This window comes from Dermacentor variabilis, chromosome 2, assembly GCF_050947875.1.
Source record: "Dermacentor variabilis isolate Ectoservices chromosome 2, ASM5094787v1, whole genome shotgun sequence".
Lineage (NCBI taxonomy): Eukaryota > Metazoa > Arthropoda > Arachnida > Ixodida > Ixodidae > Dermacentor > Dermacentor variabilis.
In genome coordinates this window covers 186407458-186423975 of record NC_134569.1, presented here as the reverse complement: position 1 = coordinate 186423975, position 16518 = coordinate 186407458, and the positions used below count along the sequence as shown (strand labels likewise).

The 16518-nt window shown below is 43.8% G+C and overlaps 1 long non-coding RNA gene and 1 other non-coding gene across 2 annotated transcripts in view; one reads left to right on the top strand and one right to left on the bottom strand.

Annotated features, from left to right (window-relative positions):
* The window catches only part of LOC142571104 (uncharacterized), a 636802-nt gene that overhangs the window by 383329 nt on the left and 236955 nt on the right, over positions 1–16518 (top strand). The gene's annotated exons all lie outside the window — the stretch shown is intronic.
* Positions 13634–13706, bottom strand: TRNAT-CGU (transfer RNA threonine (anticodon CGU)). The gene has a single exon. It is a non-coding gene; the product is annotated as a tRNA-Thr (tRNA).

Here is a 16518-nt window from a genome sequence, read left to right as displayed (position 1 = left end):
GCGGAAATATTTCTTTTCCTCGAGTACTGAATGAGTTTCACAGGAAAAAAAAGAAAAAAAGAATGCGCTCCCGAGGAATGGTGGTCGGCATACTTAGCCAATATTTTGGATTTCACCGGGACAATTCACTCATCCTGCTTACGTACGTTGGCCGTCTCTTACCGCTGTTATATACCAATGCTGGTTACGAGATTACATTAATATAGCGCGGAACTGCAAGGCGTCGGGATTAAACGATCTACGCGAGAAGTTCAGCGATGCGAAAGCGTCCCAGCGAGCAGCATATTGCTAAACGGTGCACATATTGCAGCAGGCGTATAGCTTATTCTGTTAATTTAAAGGGTAACCACACCCACTTTTCTATCGCACAAGCAAAGGCTTGTAAAAATTCCCCCGTATTGGGGCAAGCTTAGCGTGTTGACGCTGAGAATACCATCGCAATCTTTTAACCATTGTCGTTAATGGTTCATGAATTGTTCTTTGATGTGTTCGGGATTGCATCCTTCATACGGACACGATACAAATGTATACGAAAGAAAGGTTAACTCCAACACTCGACCTATCGTGATATGGCTCAAATTGTCTTCATATCTCCTGTGACCCTTTCTGGTGGTTCGAACTGCCCTATTGCACTAAGACGTTTACTGACGCGATGCTACTGCTGCTTTTGTTTGCTATCTGCAAGGTATGACTGTAATTTTTCGTGTCGGCGGTACTGTGGGTTAATCCGTAACGGTGTTATGGTAAGAGTGCCATTCAGGATACCACGAGTTCGTTAAAGAAACCACCAAGCCGACACGCAATAGAAATCAACGACCGAAAACAGTTGCCATATATAGTATGTAGCTTTGTGTGACAGCTTATTTGAAAGTGATCTCGCTTCGTTTGACAAAAATGCTCTCTCGGATTTTGTCAATCACCTTTACTTTTCTTTTCTTCAATTTTTACTCTATACCTGACCAATGATTCGACCAAATCAGCAGCATCAGACGCGTGGAGGTTAGGAAGGACTCTCGATCGTTATGGACGAATAAACGCTTTTGGCTAGAAACGTCTAGTAAACCCTGCGTGTTTACGATTTATTGAGTGGAGTGGAAGAGGCGTCTTTATGGCCGCATTCTCCCCTATAGTCAGCCACAATGTCACGGGTACCTAAAGAATTAGCGCGTTTCGTTCCGCACGCGTGCGTAACTTTGCACACTGAATGTGTGACAAAACGAAGAAGGAATCGAAGCACGGAAGCACTCTGCTGACATTGAGGCACTCAAATATTTCTGCTTCGCCGGGATACGTTCTTGTTGTAACGATGTAAATCCTGAGTATACAGGGTCTGGAGGTTGTTGTTAGATCTTGCGAAGTAAACACTGCCTCTGGGCCCGTTTTTTATTTGCGTGTGCTCCTTTCTCACATATATATTTTTTCATACTACTAAAACTAAAGTGGTCCAGTTTTTCATCGTTCTGTATCTATCGTCTTTGGCTCTGATAAAACAGAGATCAGCATTAACAGATTTACTTACAAGCCGTTATGAGTTAGGGTGCATATTCGTCTTCGTTAGTGGAGCCACATTTTGCTGCTTTCATTCTTTGAATTATTGTTAACAACATCTGTTGGTGGCAACTATGGGCAGCTAGCAACTATATAGGCGAGGGCAACGCTTGCAGGACGCGCTTTTTAGTGTGTGTTCGTGCGCATATAGCACATCTTGCGAGGCGATTGTCGCGAAGCGAGGGAGAGATTTATCTTCAGAACGGCAGAGAGGTCGGCCTGAGCTATAGCTCGCTCTGGCCTGCTACTCTATAGTATACGCTGCGGGAAATGCCGCGATCTCTATATGAACAAACACGCAGCATGTGCGCACAACGGTCCCTTCCTTTCTTTGGCGCGAACACTTGAATACACCACGCACTGAAGTGCATAAAATAAGCGATGACCCACTTTATTTTTATGTAATCTATTACTGGACACCTTTTTCACGTATTGATCACTGAGCCAGCAGCTTCGCAAGACGCCACCGTCGCTGCGATGATAGAGCTTGACGCATGTATGACAAGCGAACAAGATTTTGTACGCTTGAGCGAATTGGCGACGGTTCATGTCGATCGCGTTCGCAGAGCACCGAGAATTAAGGAAATATGCTCTCTGGCAGTGCAGTATTTGATTCACGGCGTCTTCTCTGCGAACGTCATCGTAGTAACAGAAGCTGAACGCGAGAGCGAATATGGGAGCGTCCGATTCTGAGGTTTGGTTGCTCCGTCTAACAGGCGAATGACTCGATAAGTTCGTATGCAGCGTGCAGCAGTGCAAAGCAACGACAACATGGCACGACTCCGTTCCTTGGCCGGAAAGGGTCCGATCGCAGCCCGATGTTATGTCAATAAAGCTCTGGTGGCATGGAATAATGGGTCCATATCGAGCTCGGTGGGCCAAGTAACACCCATTGCAAATCAGAGCCCCTTCAACGTATAAAAAGAAGTAAAACTGTATTGTGAATACTATAAATAATAGTAAATGTGTTGCATGCGGATGCCAAGATGACTCTGCTTTATATGTGGGTGCGAGCCATGCGTGTTTTACATCGAAATTGCTATAAGAGTACAGTTCGGCAGTAATTCTCGCGCGGCGACGGTGACAGCCAACGAAGGCAGCAACGTGCGGTGGTGTGGTCAGCCAACAAGGCAGCCGGCGTCGGAGCCTCGATTTGAATTGAAGCGTCATTATCAGCGGGTATAAAATAAAGTTCACCTCACGTACATACCTCACACAAATAGACAACTTCTTTGCGCGGTTTATTTTAGGCAGTAATCCACTAATCTTTGTTTTGAAATAAAGGAACAAATGTCAGCTTTGTCGTAGTTGTTGTACCACTTCTTTTTTTTTTTCGTTGTTCCTCTTCTTTGTTGCACCTGAGTGAGAACAAACACGACAACAAATTAAAGGCAGATAAGTACACTTGGGTCCCAATGTGATGCCAAATGGTGGTGCTCAACGTCACTTGTGCTTGACACCGCGTGTGTGCCTTGGTCACGAATAATTGCCTCTGATTTCATCACATCGATGGGCTGCAAACGCAGCAGCCCCAGTGCACTTCGATGTGAACAGTGCTTAAAGTCAGGGGGCGGTGGCGATCCCCTCGATTTCTTAAGGAGGGGCTCGGGCCCACCTCCACAGTTCAACTGCAGCCCTACGACACCCAATCGATAAGCGCTGGAGGTGATTTCATTGCCAGCATACTGCATTCTACGGGGCAATTCTCCCTCTCCAATTTTTCCACTAATGATTTAATCGCGATCAATGGGTTGATGTGGCACAAGCAAAATCAGGAAAGTAGGGTTTGCCGTATACTGCTGCATGTATTTTCCCGAGGCACTGCGCCTGACGGTCACCCACCTTGTTCGACTGAGATTTTCTGGCGCAGCGTACTGTTTCATGAGCCGCCTGAGCTTGAAGCTACCTGCTGTGAAAATGGTGACGGTTTCTACGTGCTTCTCTTCTTGGACCTGTCGCACTGCCGCATCCTGTATGTATACAGTGTGTATACAATGTGTCTATACAGCACAGCCCAGAGGAGAACAAGGGCGCGAGATCGGCCACGCAAGCGGTTCATCATTTAAGCCCATCCCCCCGCTTTCGCCTGCATGCGCTGCTCTGTCTGTGGGCTTTTACATCAACCAGCAACAACTAACTCCAGTGCTCTTGTAGTCAGTAGCAAAGTCACTGGATGCAGGGCTTTTGAAATACAGTTTAAGCTCATCTACGAAATTTGTGCAGCTGCATACGTCGGTTACTGATTGCGCACTTATTATTATTATTATTATTATTATTATTATTATTATTATTATTATTATTATTATTATTATTATTATTATTATTATTATTATTATTATTATTATTATTATTATTTTGTCGGCACTAAGGTTACGCATGTATGTACATACACTGACCTCATCGCTGTTGCCGGCACTGCCGGGCCTGGTCACACAAGCCAATTAGGTTTCGACAGGCCTGCTTACTATGTATTTTTTCTTGTGCTGCATAAATAAATAAATAAATATTATTATTATTATTATTATTATTATTATTATTATTATTATTATTATTAATATTATTATTATTATTATTATTATTATTATTATTATTATTATTATTATTATTATTATTATTATGGCCGCACGACTGACTGCTCGAGGCGCTTTGCGTGTATTCGAGGGCTCTTTTCACGCTTGGAAAAGCACTTTTATATTGCACGTATTGAGAAACAGAAAGCTGTATGATGAGGAGTTTTTATGTTGCTCTACAAGTTTCTGATTGAGACTTCTAAATATAATAATTGAGAAGTTGATTAATTAATGAAGTCTAATTATGTAGTTAGGAGGAAGGCAAAAAATCATCCGAGTATGTCGAAGCGACGGCAAACAACGTTACCTTGGTTCTGTCCAGCCCCGTGGCATTTGCATATTTTTAGTTTGGCTCAAGTTACCTGAAACCATCTGTCTTACGAATCTTGATAATGTTTCTGTCATGCGTAGCAACGTTCATCTTGTTGCGGCAAAGAAGTTCCACCCTCCTTTAATTGTTTCTTTGATTCTGGTAGCCCAGAAACGCAGCATACGTTCCGAAATGAACACGAAGTGCAGCTTCAACTTTTCCTTTGGAGGCTATACGTTGGTTTGTACAATTGTCTTGAAAACGCTGACTGCTCGTTCGTAGATGGGATAGCTGATGTTGACGAACGGGTTAACTTTTTTACGAAAGTCATTGAAGACGGCATGCACATATTCATACCTATAAAAACGCTCAAAAGGTCAAAGTTCCCTCATTGGTTTTCTAAGAACTAAAAATGACAATAAAACTGAAAGACAGTGCACACAGAGAAGCGTGGACTACAGGCCTAGATAAGTGGAAAATTGAATTAAGCTCTGTGGTACTCTTTGCAAATTTTATTATAACAATGATCACTACAATCACATTGAACGTGCTGAAGTCAGCATGACACGTAATTCAATATACTTCTGGAGCTACGTGCGGTCTCACTTTTAAGAAAAGTTCCGTAGATGTATGTTGTGTTGAGGAAAATGCGATTTTGTCTCGAACTTCTGCTGATGTCTTTGCGTGACATTTGTGTTCTTTATTTGATGTAAAAGGTGCTTCTACATCAAGTAACCTTCCTTCTCAGTCTGATACTTTGCGTGCGCTATCACTCAATGAGTAACTTGATTTCAAGTGCATGAAGCGCATCAAACCTTCCCTTTCTTGTCGCACTGATGGTAACCCTCCCGCACTGCTTGAGACGTACGGAATAGTACCTGTCCCTGTTCTCACAAGCATCTTCAACAATCCCCTAAGGTCTATTACGTTTACTAGAGCTTGGTACATTGCTCGTACACAAGTCGGGTGCTAGAAGTGCCGTTATTAACTGCCGGCCCATCTCTATCCTCTGCGCTGCGTAAAAAGTGTTTGAATCTGTATTGCATCCCCTGCTTTCTGTTAGTGCTTAGCCCTCTTTGCCCACTATATGGTACATGTTCTGAGTATAAAAAGCAAGCGATTGATTGCGTAGTCAAACGAATTGTCATTAGCATAACTTATTGAACCGGACTAGAACAATTAGACAGAAAAGAAAAGTATAATGTTCTAGGAATGCTTCCAGTACAGGAGCTATTTAAGTATGTGGTTGTAACACGCTATTATTATTCAAATTCTTTTAAAGTATTGGTAAAAAAAAATGTTGCGTTACGAAAAACATAAAGGTATTTTAAGCCAAGGGTGTTCACAAACTATGGAAAGAAAACAAGAAAGTATTATGTCTCTGATATCTTAATGAACTTGATGCAACACTGTATGATATCAATTCAAAAGGTAAAATGATGAAAAAGGTTAGGAAGTGGTATTAAACTATTTATTGTAATATGGGATCTTCTATTGGGATTCTTACATGATTGGAAAACGTAGTACTAATTCTTTGTGTGTTAGAATATTTTGCTTTGACGTTGTATAATTTTGAACGGTAATTGTAAGTTTCATATCTCTATTGAAAGCTGTACCACCTGCTGCTTGGTCTTCTAACAAGCACGATGTGCTTTGATTGACCGGCAAATAAGATCTGTCAAAAATGTATTTGAAATAAACTCTGATTTGATTTGCTTTGATTTGATTCGAAAACATGTTAATATATGGACGGCATGGTTTTGTGTCAGGGCGCTCCACAACAAAGAACACGGTCGCATCTATGTACCCATGCTTCCAGTGGGTTACATAAATATAGGGGCCGAATAGACGCCCTATACTTTTACCTAAGTAAAACATTTGATGTAGTTTTCCATGAGCTCCTCCATTGCAAAGCTTACTGAAATGAAACTTGCCTTGTTTCACTAAGCTGGTATCAAATTACCTAAGCAATAGATAGTGCTTCGTTGGCATTAATGGGCAGAGTTATTTCAACTATGAGGCCACTAGCGGAGTTTACAAGGGCCTGTTCTTTGCCCTGTTCTCTTCATAGTGTTAATTAACGACGCTTCGTCAGCAATCTGACGCTCTTCATTCCTTCTATATGCTGATGACCCAAAGCTATTTAAGACTGTCAACAGTGTTCGCGACTTCATTGACCTCCAAAAAGACATTTCTTTATCATTCTCAAACTGGTGCAGAAACAATAAGCTACTCTTAAATGCTTACAAAATGCAAAATCATGCATGCTATTATTATTATTATTATTATTATTATTATTATTATTATTATTATTATTATTATTATTATTATTATTATTATTACTTGTTTGAAAACATATATACATTTAACAGGAAAGGGAAAGTGAGGAGCAGGCTGGCAAGTGTCACCGGAAGGGGCACAACGCCTGCCTATACTCTTCAGAAGGGAGGTGATCGCAACACAGAAACGGAAGACAGGAAGGAGGGGAGGAAAGAGGAAAGAAATAGCAACAGGGCAAATCTAAAAGAATAAAGTAAAACACACAGTACAGATCACACAAAGTAGGGCCGGTCACTGAAGGCCACGCAATTACAGAATGGTAAATGGAAGGAACAGTACCCGCGCTAAAAACGCGAACCTAAGTTAGTTAATTCCAGAAAAGTAAGTAGAGCGCGATGAGCCTGATCACGTCGAGACGCACAACCACTGGGGTACAAACATTCGTCGGGCGTCGCACACCGCAGGCCAAGGAGACGATAGTCTCCCACTAGCGACATGCGCTGCGCACTGAAAGCGGGACACTCCGATATCAGGTGCTTAAGTGTCTCGCAGCAGCCGCGAGCCGTACACGATGGACTGGCCACACGTCCTTGTCCGTATAAACGTTCGCGCACGTTTACGCAGCCGAACGTCAGCTTGAGTAGTTGCGCTCTAGCGCGACGAGGCAAGCCCCGATTAAGTTATACGCAGTAGACACACCGTATGCAATTTCCGTACACCTTTCGGGATGCTCCACTGCCCATGTAGGGTCGATGAAAGCAAAGATCTTGGTGTGTATTTTTGAGAAAACACTAAACTACTCTTTACACGCTAATATGCGAAACAACGTGTCCTTCGCGCTCTTGGTATCGTTTGTCGTGTATCGCATGGCTTCCACTCCCCTGTTGCCCTTTCGAAGTTGTACTTGCTGTGTACCTTCCACTACTAGAGTATGTCTCTGTGGTTTTGTGGACGAACGTTCAAATCTAATTCTGACCTAATTGAACGCGTCCAAAATAACTTGATATCTATTTTCAAAAAGCATGGCTACTGCCATTCAATAGCGAGTGTAGTCGAGCCCTCTCGAATATACCTCAACTCAACCTTCTAAAATCAAGACGTATTAAATCAGACCTTTTGTTCCCCTATAAGCTGGTTCATGGCATTTTACATTGCCCAAAACTTCTGAATCATGTGCAGTTTTCCGTGCCCCAAAAGAATACCAGGCAGCATTCTGCGTTCTCTGCACGGCCTTGCCACATTAGAGACTCTCCTAAAGCTCGACTTCAAAACACATACGATAAAGATTCCGCCTGCAAAGACGTATTTCAGAGTTAATTTCTTGTGTTTTTCATAAATGTAGATAACCAGGTTGTATGATTAACTACCTTTTGCGCACACTTCCTCATTTTGTTTTCCCTTTCTGTTTCTTTATCTCGCATTCTTTTGTCTACCACATTTGTCTTCTACGTACATTTTGTCTCAAGTATTACTTTTGAAGTACAGCAGTACGAAGGCTCCATAGTTTTTCCTGGGCAACATAATAAACATTTGATTGATTGATTGATTGATTGATTGATTGATTGATTGATTGATTGATTGATTGATTGATTGATTGATTGATTGATTGATTGAGTGACTGACTGACTGACTGACTGACTGACTGACTGATCGATTGATTGATATGATTTTTGCATCTCTTAATTCTGAATGGGAAAATCGCACACTCCCGATTGTATTTTCTAAACACGCGCCCGGCGTTCAGTGCTGCACTGTCGCGTGTAAGGCGCATGCGTGACGTTCTCTTATTCTCCAGTGCATGCATACTTTCTTTTATTTTACCTGAATTGAATTTGGCACAGTAACAGCCCCATCACATAAAATTTTCTTCTAGATGCTCGCCATACCAAACAAACGAATGGCTTGTCATGCGCTCTGATTTGCGCGACAAGCCATACATTCTTTTCTCCTCCACATCACACACACACACACACACACACACACACACACATATATATATATATATATATATATATATATATATATATATATATATATATATATATATATATATATATATATATATATATATATATATATATATTTATATATATATATGTATGTATAGATAGATAGATAGATAGATAGATAGATAGATAGATAGATAGATAGATAGATAGATAGATAGATAGATATCGCAACATTTTGCAAAGTAAGTTTAATGTCGCACAATTTATCACCAAGCAGATCAGGCGGAAGGAAGGACTGGAGAAATGACAAACGCGTGAAAGAAACTATTGTGCTCATAAGAACATCGGGAGTTCTCTATGAGATTTATAGTTTCCGTACGCGTTTCACTTATGTCTGCTGGACGTAACTGCGAAATTAGAACTCTCAGTTTTTCAAGTTTTCCTCCAGAAATAGAAAAAGAAAGGACGACTCAGCTAATCTCACAGGTACCCTCTCAGCCACAGCTATTTGTTAACGGTCCATATTACGTAAGTCCCTAGAATTATTCCGCATCATATATAGCACCCTATATATGTAATGCGCTAATATCGTTCTTTCATATCACATGCCTACCGTTTCGTATCTTATTTCTTTACAGCTTTTTTTTTTAATGTGAAAACAGCGCTGTTTACCTATCTGGACGGGGTAAACAGCGCGTGAGACGAGGACAATTGAAAGAACGACAACACAAGCACTAACAACGTTGTCTTTATTGCCACCTTGTTACAATAAATACAACGCTGTTAGTCAGCGTTTGTGTGGGCGTTCTTTCACTAGCCCTCATGTTACGCTTTGTTTACCCCGTCCAAATATGAAACGCCAGCTAGCCGAACGTCAACCCCTCACGCGGTTTACCTACTGTCCAAAGCTTATTTACACATTTGCAACTTTTATACTCCATTTGCCGACTTGTTTTCTCCCCATTTTACACCTCAACGCAGCGCCACGCACGCAACTGCCACGACCACGTTGTCGTGCTTTCTCTCGCCGTTCCAGCCTATATAACGACGTCCCGTCAAGCACGTAATGGCAGTACAGCGAGACCGCGGACACGTCCGGGCACACGAGGAAAGAGCAAGCCCCTGGTTGGGGACGAGGGTACAGACGATGCGGGAACGTGCGCATAGTGCGCGTCTAAGTACACGGGCGCGCACGAAACGGGGATGCAAAGGCACTCGCACCGGATTCCGCAAATCCACTTAGGATCTGGGCCTGCGGCCACGTAGCAAGCGGCACCCGCGTCGGTCCATCCGCCGCGTCCCCTCGCATAGTCCGGTCTGTCCGCGGCTAATGAGCCAAACGAGGAGGAAAAACGAGCAGCGCGCCCTCATTCCGTCTTCCTGAAGGTGCGCCAAACGCCTACCGCGCATGTAGCCGCGGACGACTTCCACAGCTCCCTTCCTCGCTTCCCTGTGTCGGCCCATTTCTTGCCCTTGTAGCCCAGCACATTTGCCCTCTCTTCCCTCGCGACACTACCTCCTGTGCTTCCCGACGCCCCTTTCCAGCGTCCCCGGTTTCCTCCCTCTCCCGCTGCACTCGATTCTTCGCATCCCTTTCTTCCCTGCTCTTACATCAACTTCGTTGCTGTAGCTTCGTGTCGCGGCATTTGTTTCCCGGGCCGCTCGTTGAGGCAGCGGGGAGGGGGGAGGGACTGTGACTGCGGAGAATGCTGTCATCAGGCTGCACGATGGGCAGCCCGATCGTCCCCGCGCGATGCATCGCTCAGTGACTGCCGCGGCTATTTGCTCTCCACCGCAAGTGGAGCGAGGAAACGTGGGGACCAGCCGCCCGCTTGTTATACGGCACCGGCTCTCCCCGATTCCCGACAGCACCGGGTAGGGGGGCATGACGGGGGAAAAAAATGACCGTGATACGTCATCCCGCTTAACGCGCTAACGCGTTAGCGCGCGCACCGACGCTCCTGGCGGGGAGCCGCGGGAATGCCTGCATAAGATGTGCTTGTGCGAGCGCTGACTTTGTTTCGCATCCTTCTTTATTGCAGCCGAGCAACGCTCCACTCTGCCTGTGGCATGGAAATGGCGCGAAGTTACTAGCTGGTCACTTAGGATGCCGCCTGATGTGCTCCCACTTCGCGTTGCAGCCACATCGACAAGATCTCGCGTTGCACACCCCGGGAACGACGCGTTCCTTCGTCCATTCTGCAGCGTTACTGTAAAATATTCGCGTTATCTCCCTTTACAACTGTCGGTCTGTCTTCTGGAATGTTGAAATTATACGTGACCAAGTGCCTTTTCCTGCCACGTTTCAACTGTCCAGTTTCACCGAGGCTGACGTTGTACGTAGCGTTCGCTATTACAGCACTGATACATAAAGTGTACAAAAGCCTTCGACTAGGTAATTAGGCCATGCGTTTGCGGTCTAATATGTATGCCTAACGGAGCATGCTTCGTGGGGCGGTATTCTCGAGTGAGTACTTTGGCGAATACGAGCACGAGATTTGGCGCAACTCGGAGCCGAATGGATCAACGTGTACTGTATGTATGCGACATACACATGTATGTGTACAGTGCTTCTGGCACAGAGCCAAGCTCGTAATCTCAGCTCAGTGCCAGGAACGCTGTTGGCCCTTTATAATTCGACGCGTCCTGCGCCGTGTCGCGCAAAATCTGCCCAAATTTATATCCTAAAGTGATCGCTCAAGAACACTTCCCTTTGAACTGTGCTGAGGAGCCCGGGCTCTCTCTACTTTGCAGGGGATCGCTGTCGCTTCCACCAGTGAAAAGCCGGAAGCATGGATTGGTTGTGAGAGCCCATTTCCCCTCGGTGTTATTCGTCATTCAGACAGACGCAAGAGTATTATAAGACAGTCTCTGTCTATGATGGCACATATGCCACCTCGATAACAAGGCTTAGTAGAGCAATTTCGATCGCCCACTCTTTATCAGTTTCCAGCATTGCAAGATAAGAAAGAGTACAGTGCGATATTTATGTGTGCATAATTGTGTTGTTTTCATCTGCACTGACTCGCACAACCATACAAGTAAACAAAGTGTGTACCATCATACCACGAAGGGCTGTGTTGTGGGGAAAGAATGCGGTCGCAGTAGATCGCAGAGTATTCACTCATACGCTATTTTAGATATTAGCCCTTATATGTATATAAGTGGCACCGGCTACTACTTTTCATGTTGATACGCAATATAAAGGCAAAAGGCAAAACTTCGCTTTTGGCAGATAACTCATCCCTTATTTGCGTCATGCCCATCGGTCTGTAACACAAAGTGGCATAAAGGAAAATAAATGCCGCAGAAAAGAAAAATACAGAACACGTTATAAGGACAAATAAAGGCGGGTTATAAAGATCCATGATGCCTAACTGCCAGCACTCCTAATCTTTTCTTTTTCCTTTACGAATTTTGGCTCTTTTTACCATATTAGGAATGTTGTACCAAGATTTACGAAAAATAAATTCTGTTTCCGACAAAGTTTCACTCATCTGCTTCCGAACTTTCCGGGGGCAGCTTTCTGATGATGAAAGGACTCCAGGGGGTACTTGCTTCGAACAAGTTAATAAATACGAGTTCCTGAAGCAGGGGAAATCAGTGAGAGATAATTCCCTGAAGAATTCAGTCTGCAAATCATATATTGCTTGTCAGTCTCGGCTGTTGCAACTTTCCCGCCGCTTGTGTGCTGCGTCTAAAGGAAAATGGTCGTTATTAAAATGCGTACGGATCACTCAAAAACATGTGGTGTCCAAAGCAAACTTAAAAAATAAAGACAGGAAACTCCTTTCAACTACCGCCCCCTCTACACCCTTTATTTCGGTTTTGGGACTGCGGGATTTTACGGAATTTTAAAGCTCAGATTTTGGCAGGTACGATGATGCCAGCTAGTTGAATGGCACAAACAACCAGGGTACAAAGACTGATCTACACAGGCTCAACATTAAAGTAGTAATGAATAATGACGGCGACAATCATTGTTGGCTTATAAAAAAAGTTTCGAATGTCATTAGCGCTCGTCTTAGTTTTGCGCTTGTTGGTCATGCGTTTAGAGAGAGAGAAGAATAAATTAAAGGCAAGGAGATCAACCAGGACTGAGCCGTGTTAGCTACCCTGCAATAGGGGAATGGAAAAGGGGAGGGAAAGCTTAAGAGAAGATGAGAAAGTCCGCTGTGGATATCACCGTCGTATATATAGTAACAGCTTTCTGCTGTATATCACAGAGGGTCTCAGTCCGAATCGTAGACGGTCACTCAATCCCACCTTCAAAAATCGCAGCAGCGCTTTTGTGGCCTTTTGTAGCTGCGATATGCGACGACACGGTCCCTAGATCTATACAGTCCAAGGTTAATGGTTTTCTGTCCACCTGATCTAGAGGTTTGCAGCGGCCATGTCTCTCATTTTCAATCGAAGGATTCACCACCGTAGATATTCTAGAGCCTCATCGACCCCGCAGGCATTGCCCTCGGTGCTATCGGTCATTCCAATCAAACGTATATATGCATTGGGAAACGCAAGGCCCAGGCGCAGTGGCACGGCATTGTTTCCTCTATTCGTGGAAGCCCAGCTAACAGCCGCAGTTGCATAGATGATTCGAGAGAGTGCAATCGATGCTGGGTGAATTCAAGTGAGTGCCGCTTCTCCAATGGCGTACGGTGCGCTGATTTGCTCAAGTGTTGGCGTTCGTCAGTCCTCGATAGACGTACAGAAACTAGGTTTATTCCTTTGTGTCCTTTCCTAGCAGCTTCGTCGGAGTGTCCGTTGCCGGAGATAAGCGTTTAGAAAATATGAATGGTTTAGGGGCTCGCGTTCCATATTCTCATTATATCTCTTTAAAACTACTCATTACAGAATATCATGAGAAGTGAACAAACGATGACGCCAAGGACAACATAGGGGAAATTAGTTGTGCTTACGAACTGAATTAAAGAAATGATAAATTAATGGCAATGAAAGTGGATGAAAAAACAACTTGCCGCAGGTGGGAAATGATCCCACGTCTTCGCATTACGCGTTCGATGCTCTAACCAATTGAGCTACCGCGGCGCCGTTTCCCCATCCACTTTCTTGGGTATTTATATTTTACTACTACAACTAACCTTGGGAGTGTTCACCAGCGCCACCACTCACTAACTTAGGCGATGGATGTGCAAAATCCTTTCTGAACGCAGGCTTCACGAGTACGTGATCTTTTTGAGTGAAGGCTACTGGTTCATTACATAACGAGGATTTCGAATCCGGCAACATTGATGCATTACGGTTGCATGGGCGGGTTTATTGACCAGTTGCCTTCACCCAACAATATCACGTACTCGTAACGCCTGCGGCAGAAAGGATGTTCTACATCCACCGCCAAAGTTAGTGAGTGGTGGCGCTGGTTAACATTCGCAAGGTTAGTTGTAGTAGTAACACATAAATACCCAAGATAGTGGATGGGTGAGCGGCGCCGCGGTAGCTCAGTTGTTTAGAGCATCGAACGCGTAGGGCGAAGACGTGGGATCGTTCCCCACCTGCGGCATATTGTTATTTCGCCCACTTTCATTGCCGGTAATTTATAATTTCTTTAATTTAATTAGTAAGTACAAATAATTTCCGCTATGTTGTCCTTGGCGTCTTTGTTTGTTGGCTTCTCGTCATATGATTAATAAAAAAACCGAGCCCCTCAATTAATCCACTTCTCGTTCATTAAAGAATAGTCACGCGGAACTGCTAGTAAAGAATAGTGGACCTCGTTATGTGAGGGCCCACAAGCGCCTGTGGTCCAACAGCATGGTAAAAAACTGTATACCTGCTCCGTGAAGATGCAGAACAGCATGCGTATTACGGATCCGCCATAATCAGTGCACCATATTCGACGTTGCTTCTTCTTTTCTTTTTTTTTTTTTGAAGCGTGATGGAACGTCATCTTGGTATGTATGTCTAATTTTCTATATATACGTAGTGGTTCTATATGTAGCCGTTCATCTATATTACGAAATATGTAAACTGCTTTATGGATGCTCTCCTTAGGAAAATAAAATACATAGGAAGCTATAAAAGCAACATGTAGTGTTAAGATGTTCCACATCACAATTTGCGCGCAAGCGGTTATTGCACTTACATAAGCTACTACACGTAAGACCGCATAAGGGAAACATTTTAATGTATTTGTTTGCAGTTGACGTTGAATCGCTACCCTGTTTGAGGCATTTTGCTGGAGTATCAGTATAGTAAATTACTGGTGCAACGGTTGAAGAGCTGTGTGTAATATACATATTCTATCTGTTTTAGACATCTTCCCAGATGTTTCAAATAAGGCCACGTTTATTTTTTGTGTAGTTGTAACGGTGTGGTAGACTTCTTACTAATTATTTCTCTCTTTTCTAGATTTTTATTATCCGAAGCATCTGTAAGGTCTCTGCCAAACGCTTGACAAGATAATATCATATCCAGGGTTGTTACAGCAGATTCTATGGCTGTAGCTCCACACGGTAGTATCCAAAACTTAACGCCACCTGAAAATAGCTGTGTCCTGTGTGCCTTCTATCGTGTCGTGAGTTTCTTTGCTCTAAAAGCTATCAAGTGAAAGGAAGACGTTGTGAATCTAAACTTCGAGGAAATAACTTTCACTGAGCGCAGCTAAATAAAGGAAAATTTGGGCTCGACGATCTCTTGCCAGCCAAGTTGAACTTGAGACTCGCAGATCGGAGAGAAAAGAAACGACGCAGGTATATCAAATAGTTCCTTTTACAGCGACAATTTCAGTTTCTATAAATCTCATCACCTGAATCAGAGATCTGATATTTCTTACGCTATGGTACTCAATCTGAAGTTTCGCGATCGATATACTTAAGACCTCTGCGGTAGACGAACAGGCTAAAACGATAACATTTGATAAACGCACACGCGCACTTGATTCGCATAGTTGGTAAAAAAGAAGAAAAGAAATAAAGCTTTTCATTCGTGCTTTAAAGAGGACGGGCCGAGAAACAGATCAGATGGCAGGGCTGAAAGATACTAGACAAAGCGTTCTAAAACAAATTCTTTCTCCTTCCTCTTTCTTCTTCTACACAGTTTACTACGGCGCTTTTCTTTTCTTTTTGACGAATGGCTTCGCCGCATTCTTTAGTTCCTAATTGCCGGCGATGAAAAGAAATAAGCTCGATGCTTTCCTCTCGTCGCTCGTTTCTTTCAAAACGATCCAATTCGAAAAACGAATGAAAAAAAAAAACACATCGAAGGGAATCGAGAAAAGAAGCAAACATGGGAAGGACCAATGAAAAAAAAAAAGAAATATATAGAATAAACGAAAGACAAACGAGAACACATTCTCGCTCGGGAGGACGTTAATGTCTGGTCGTCTCTCGGAATCTCATTTATTTCTCGCCGCGTGCTCGCCCACTCAGCAGCGCGCACAGCGACCCTCGAACGAGTAAAGTGCGTTCGCGTGCACACACGCGGGGCAAAGCGAGAGCGGGACACAAATTAGAAAATGCGCTGTGCAGAGAAAGGCGGCTCGCGGGAGAGGAGGCGACGTGTACTATAGTTGCAGTCCGTACACGCGTGCACACTCACGCGCGCAGCAGCGGCAGCAGTAGCGGAGAGGCGGCGCGGACGCATTAGCGAGGCTCCCGATTTGCGTGGGCCTGACGACGCTGTCCTTTGTCGAAAAGCGAAATCTGTTTCGTCTCTCTCTTTCTCTCTCTCTCTCTCTCTCTCTCTCTCTGGAGCGGGCTATACACTACTGTTGTAGCTGCTGCCGCTTTACGCGGACGGCGCCTCCGATTTATTGTTGCTGGAAATCGTTTCGTTCGTTTTATTATCGTTTTGTTTGCTCCCCTGTTGTGTTGCTTATTTTTTCTTTTTCTTTTATCGTTCC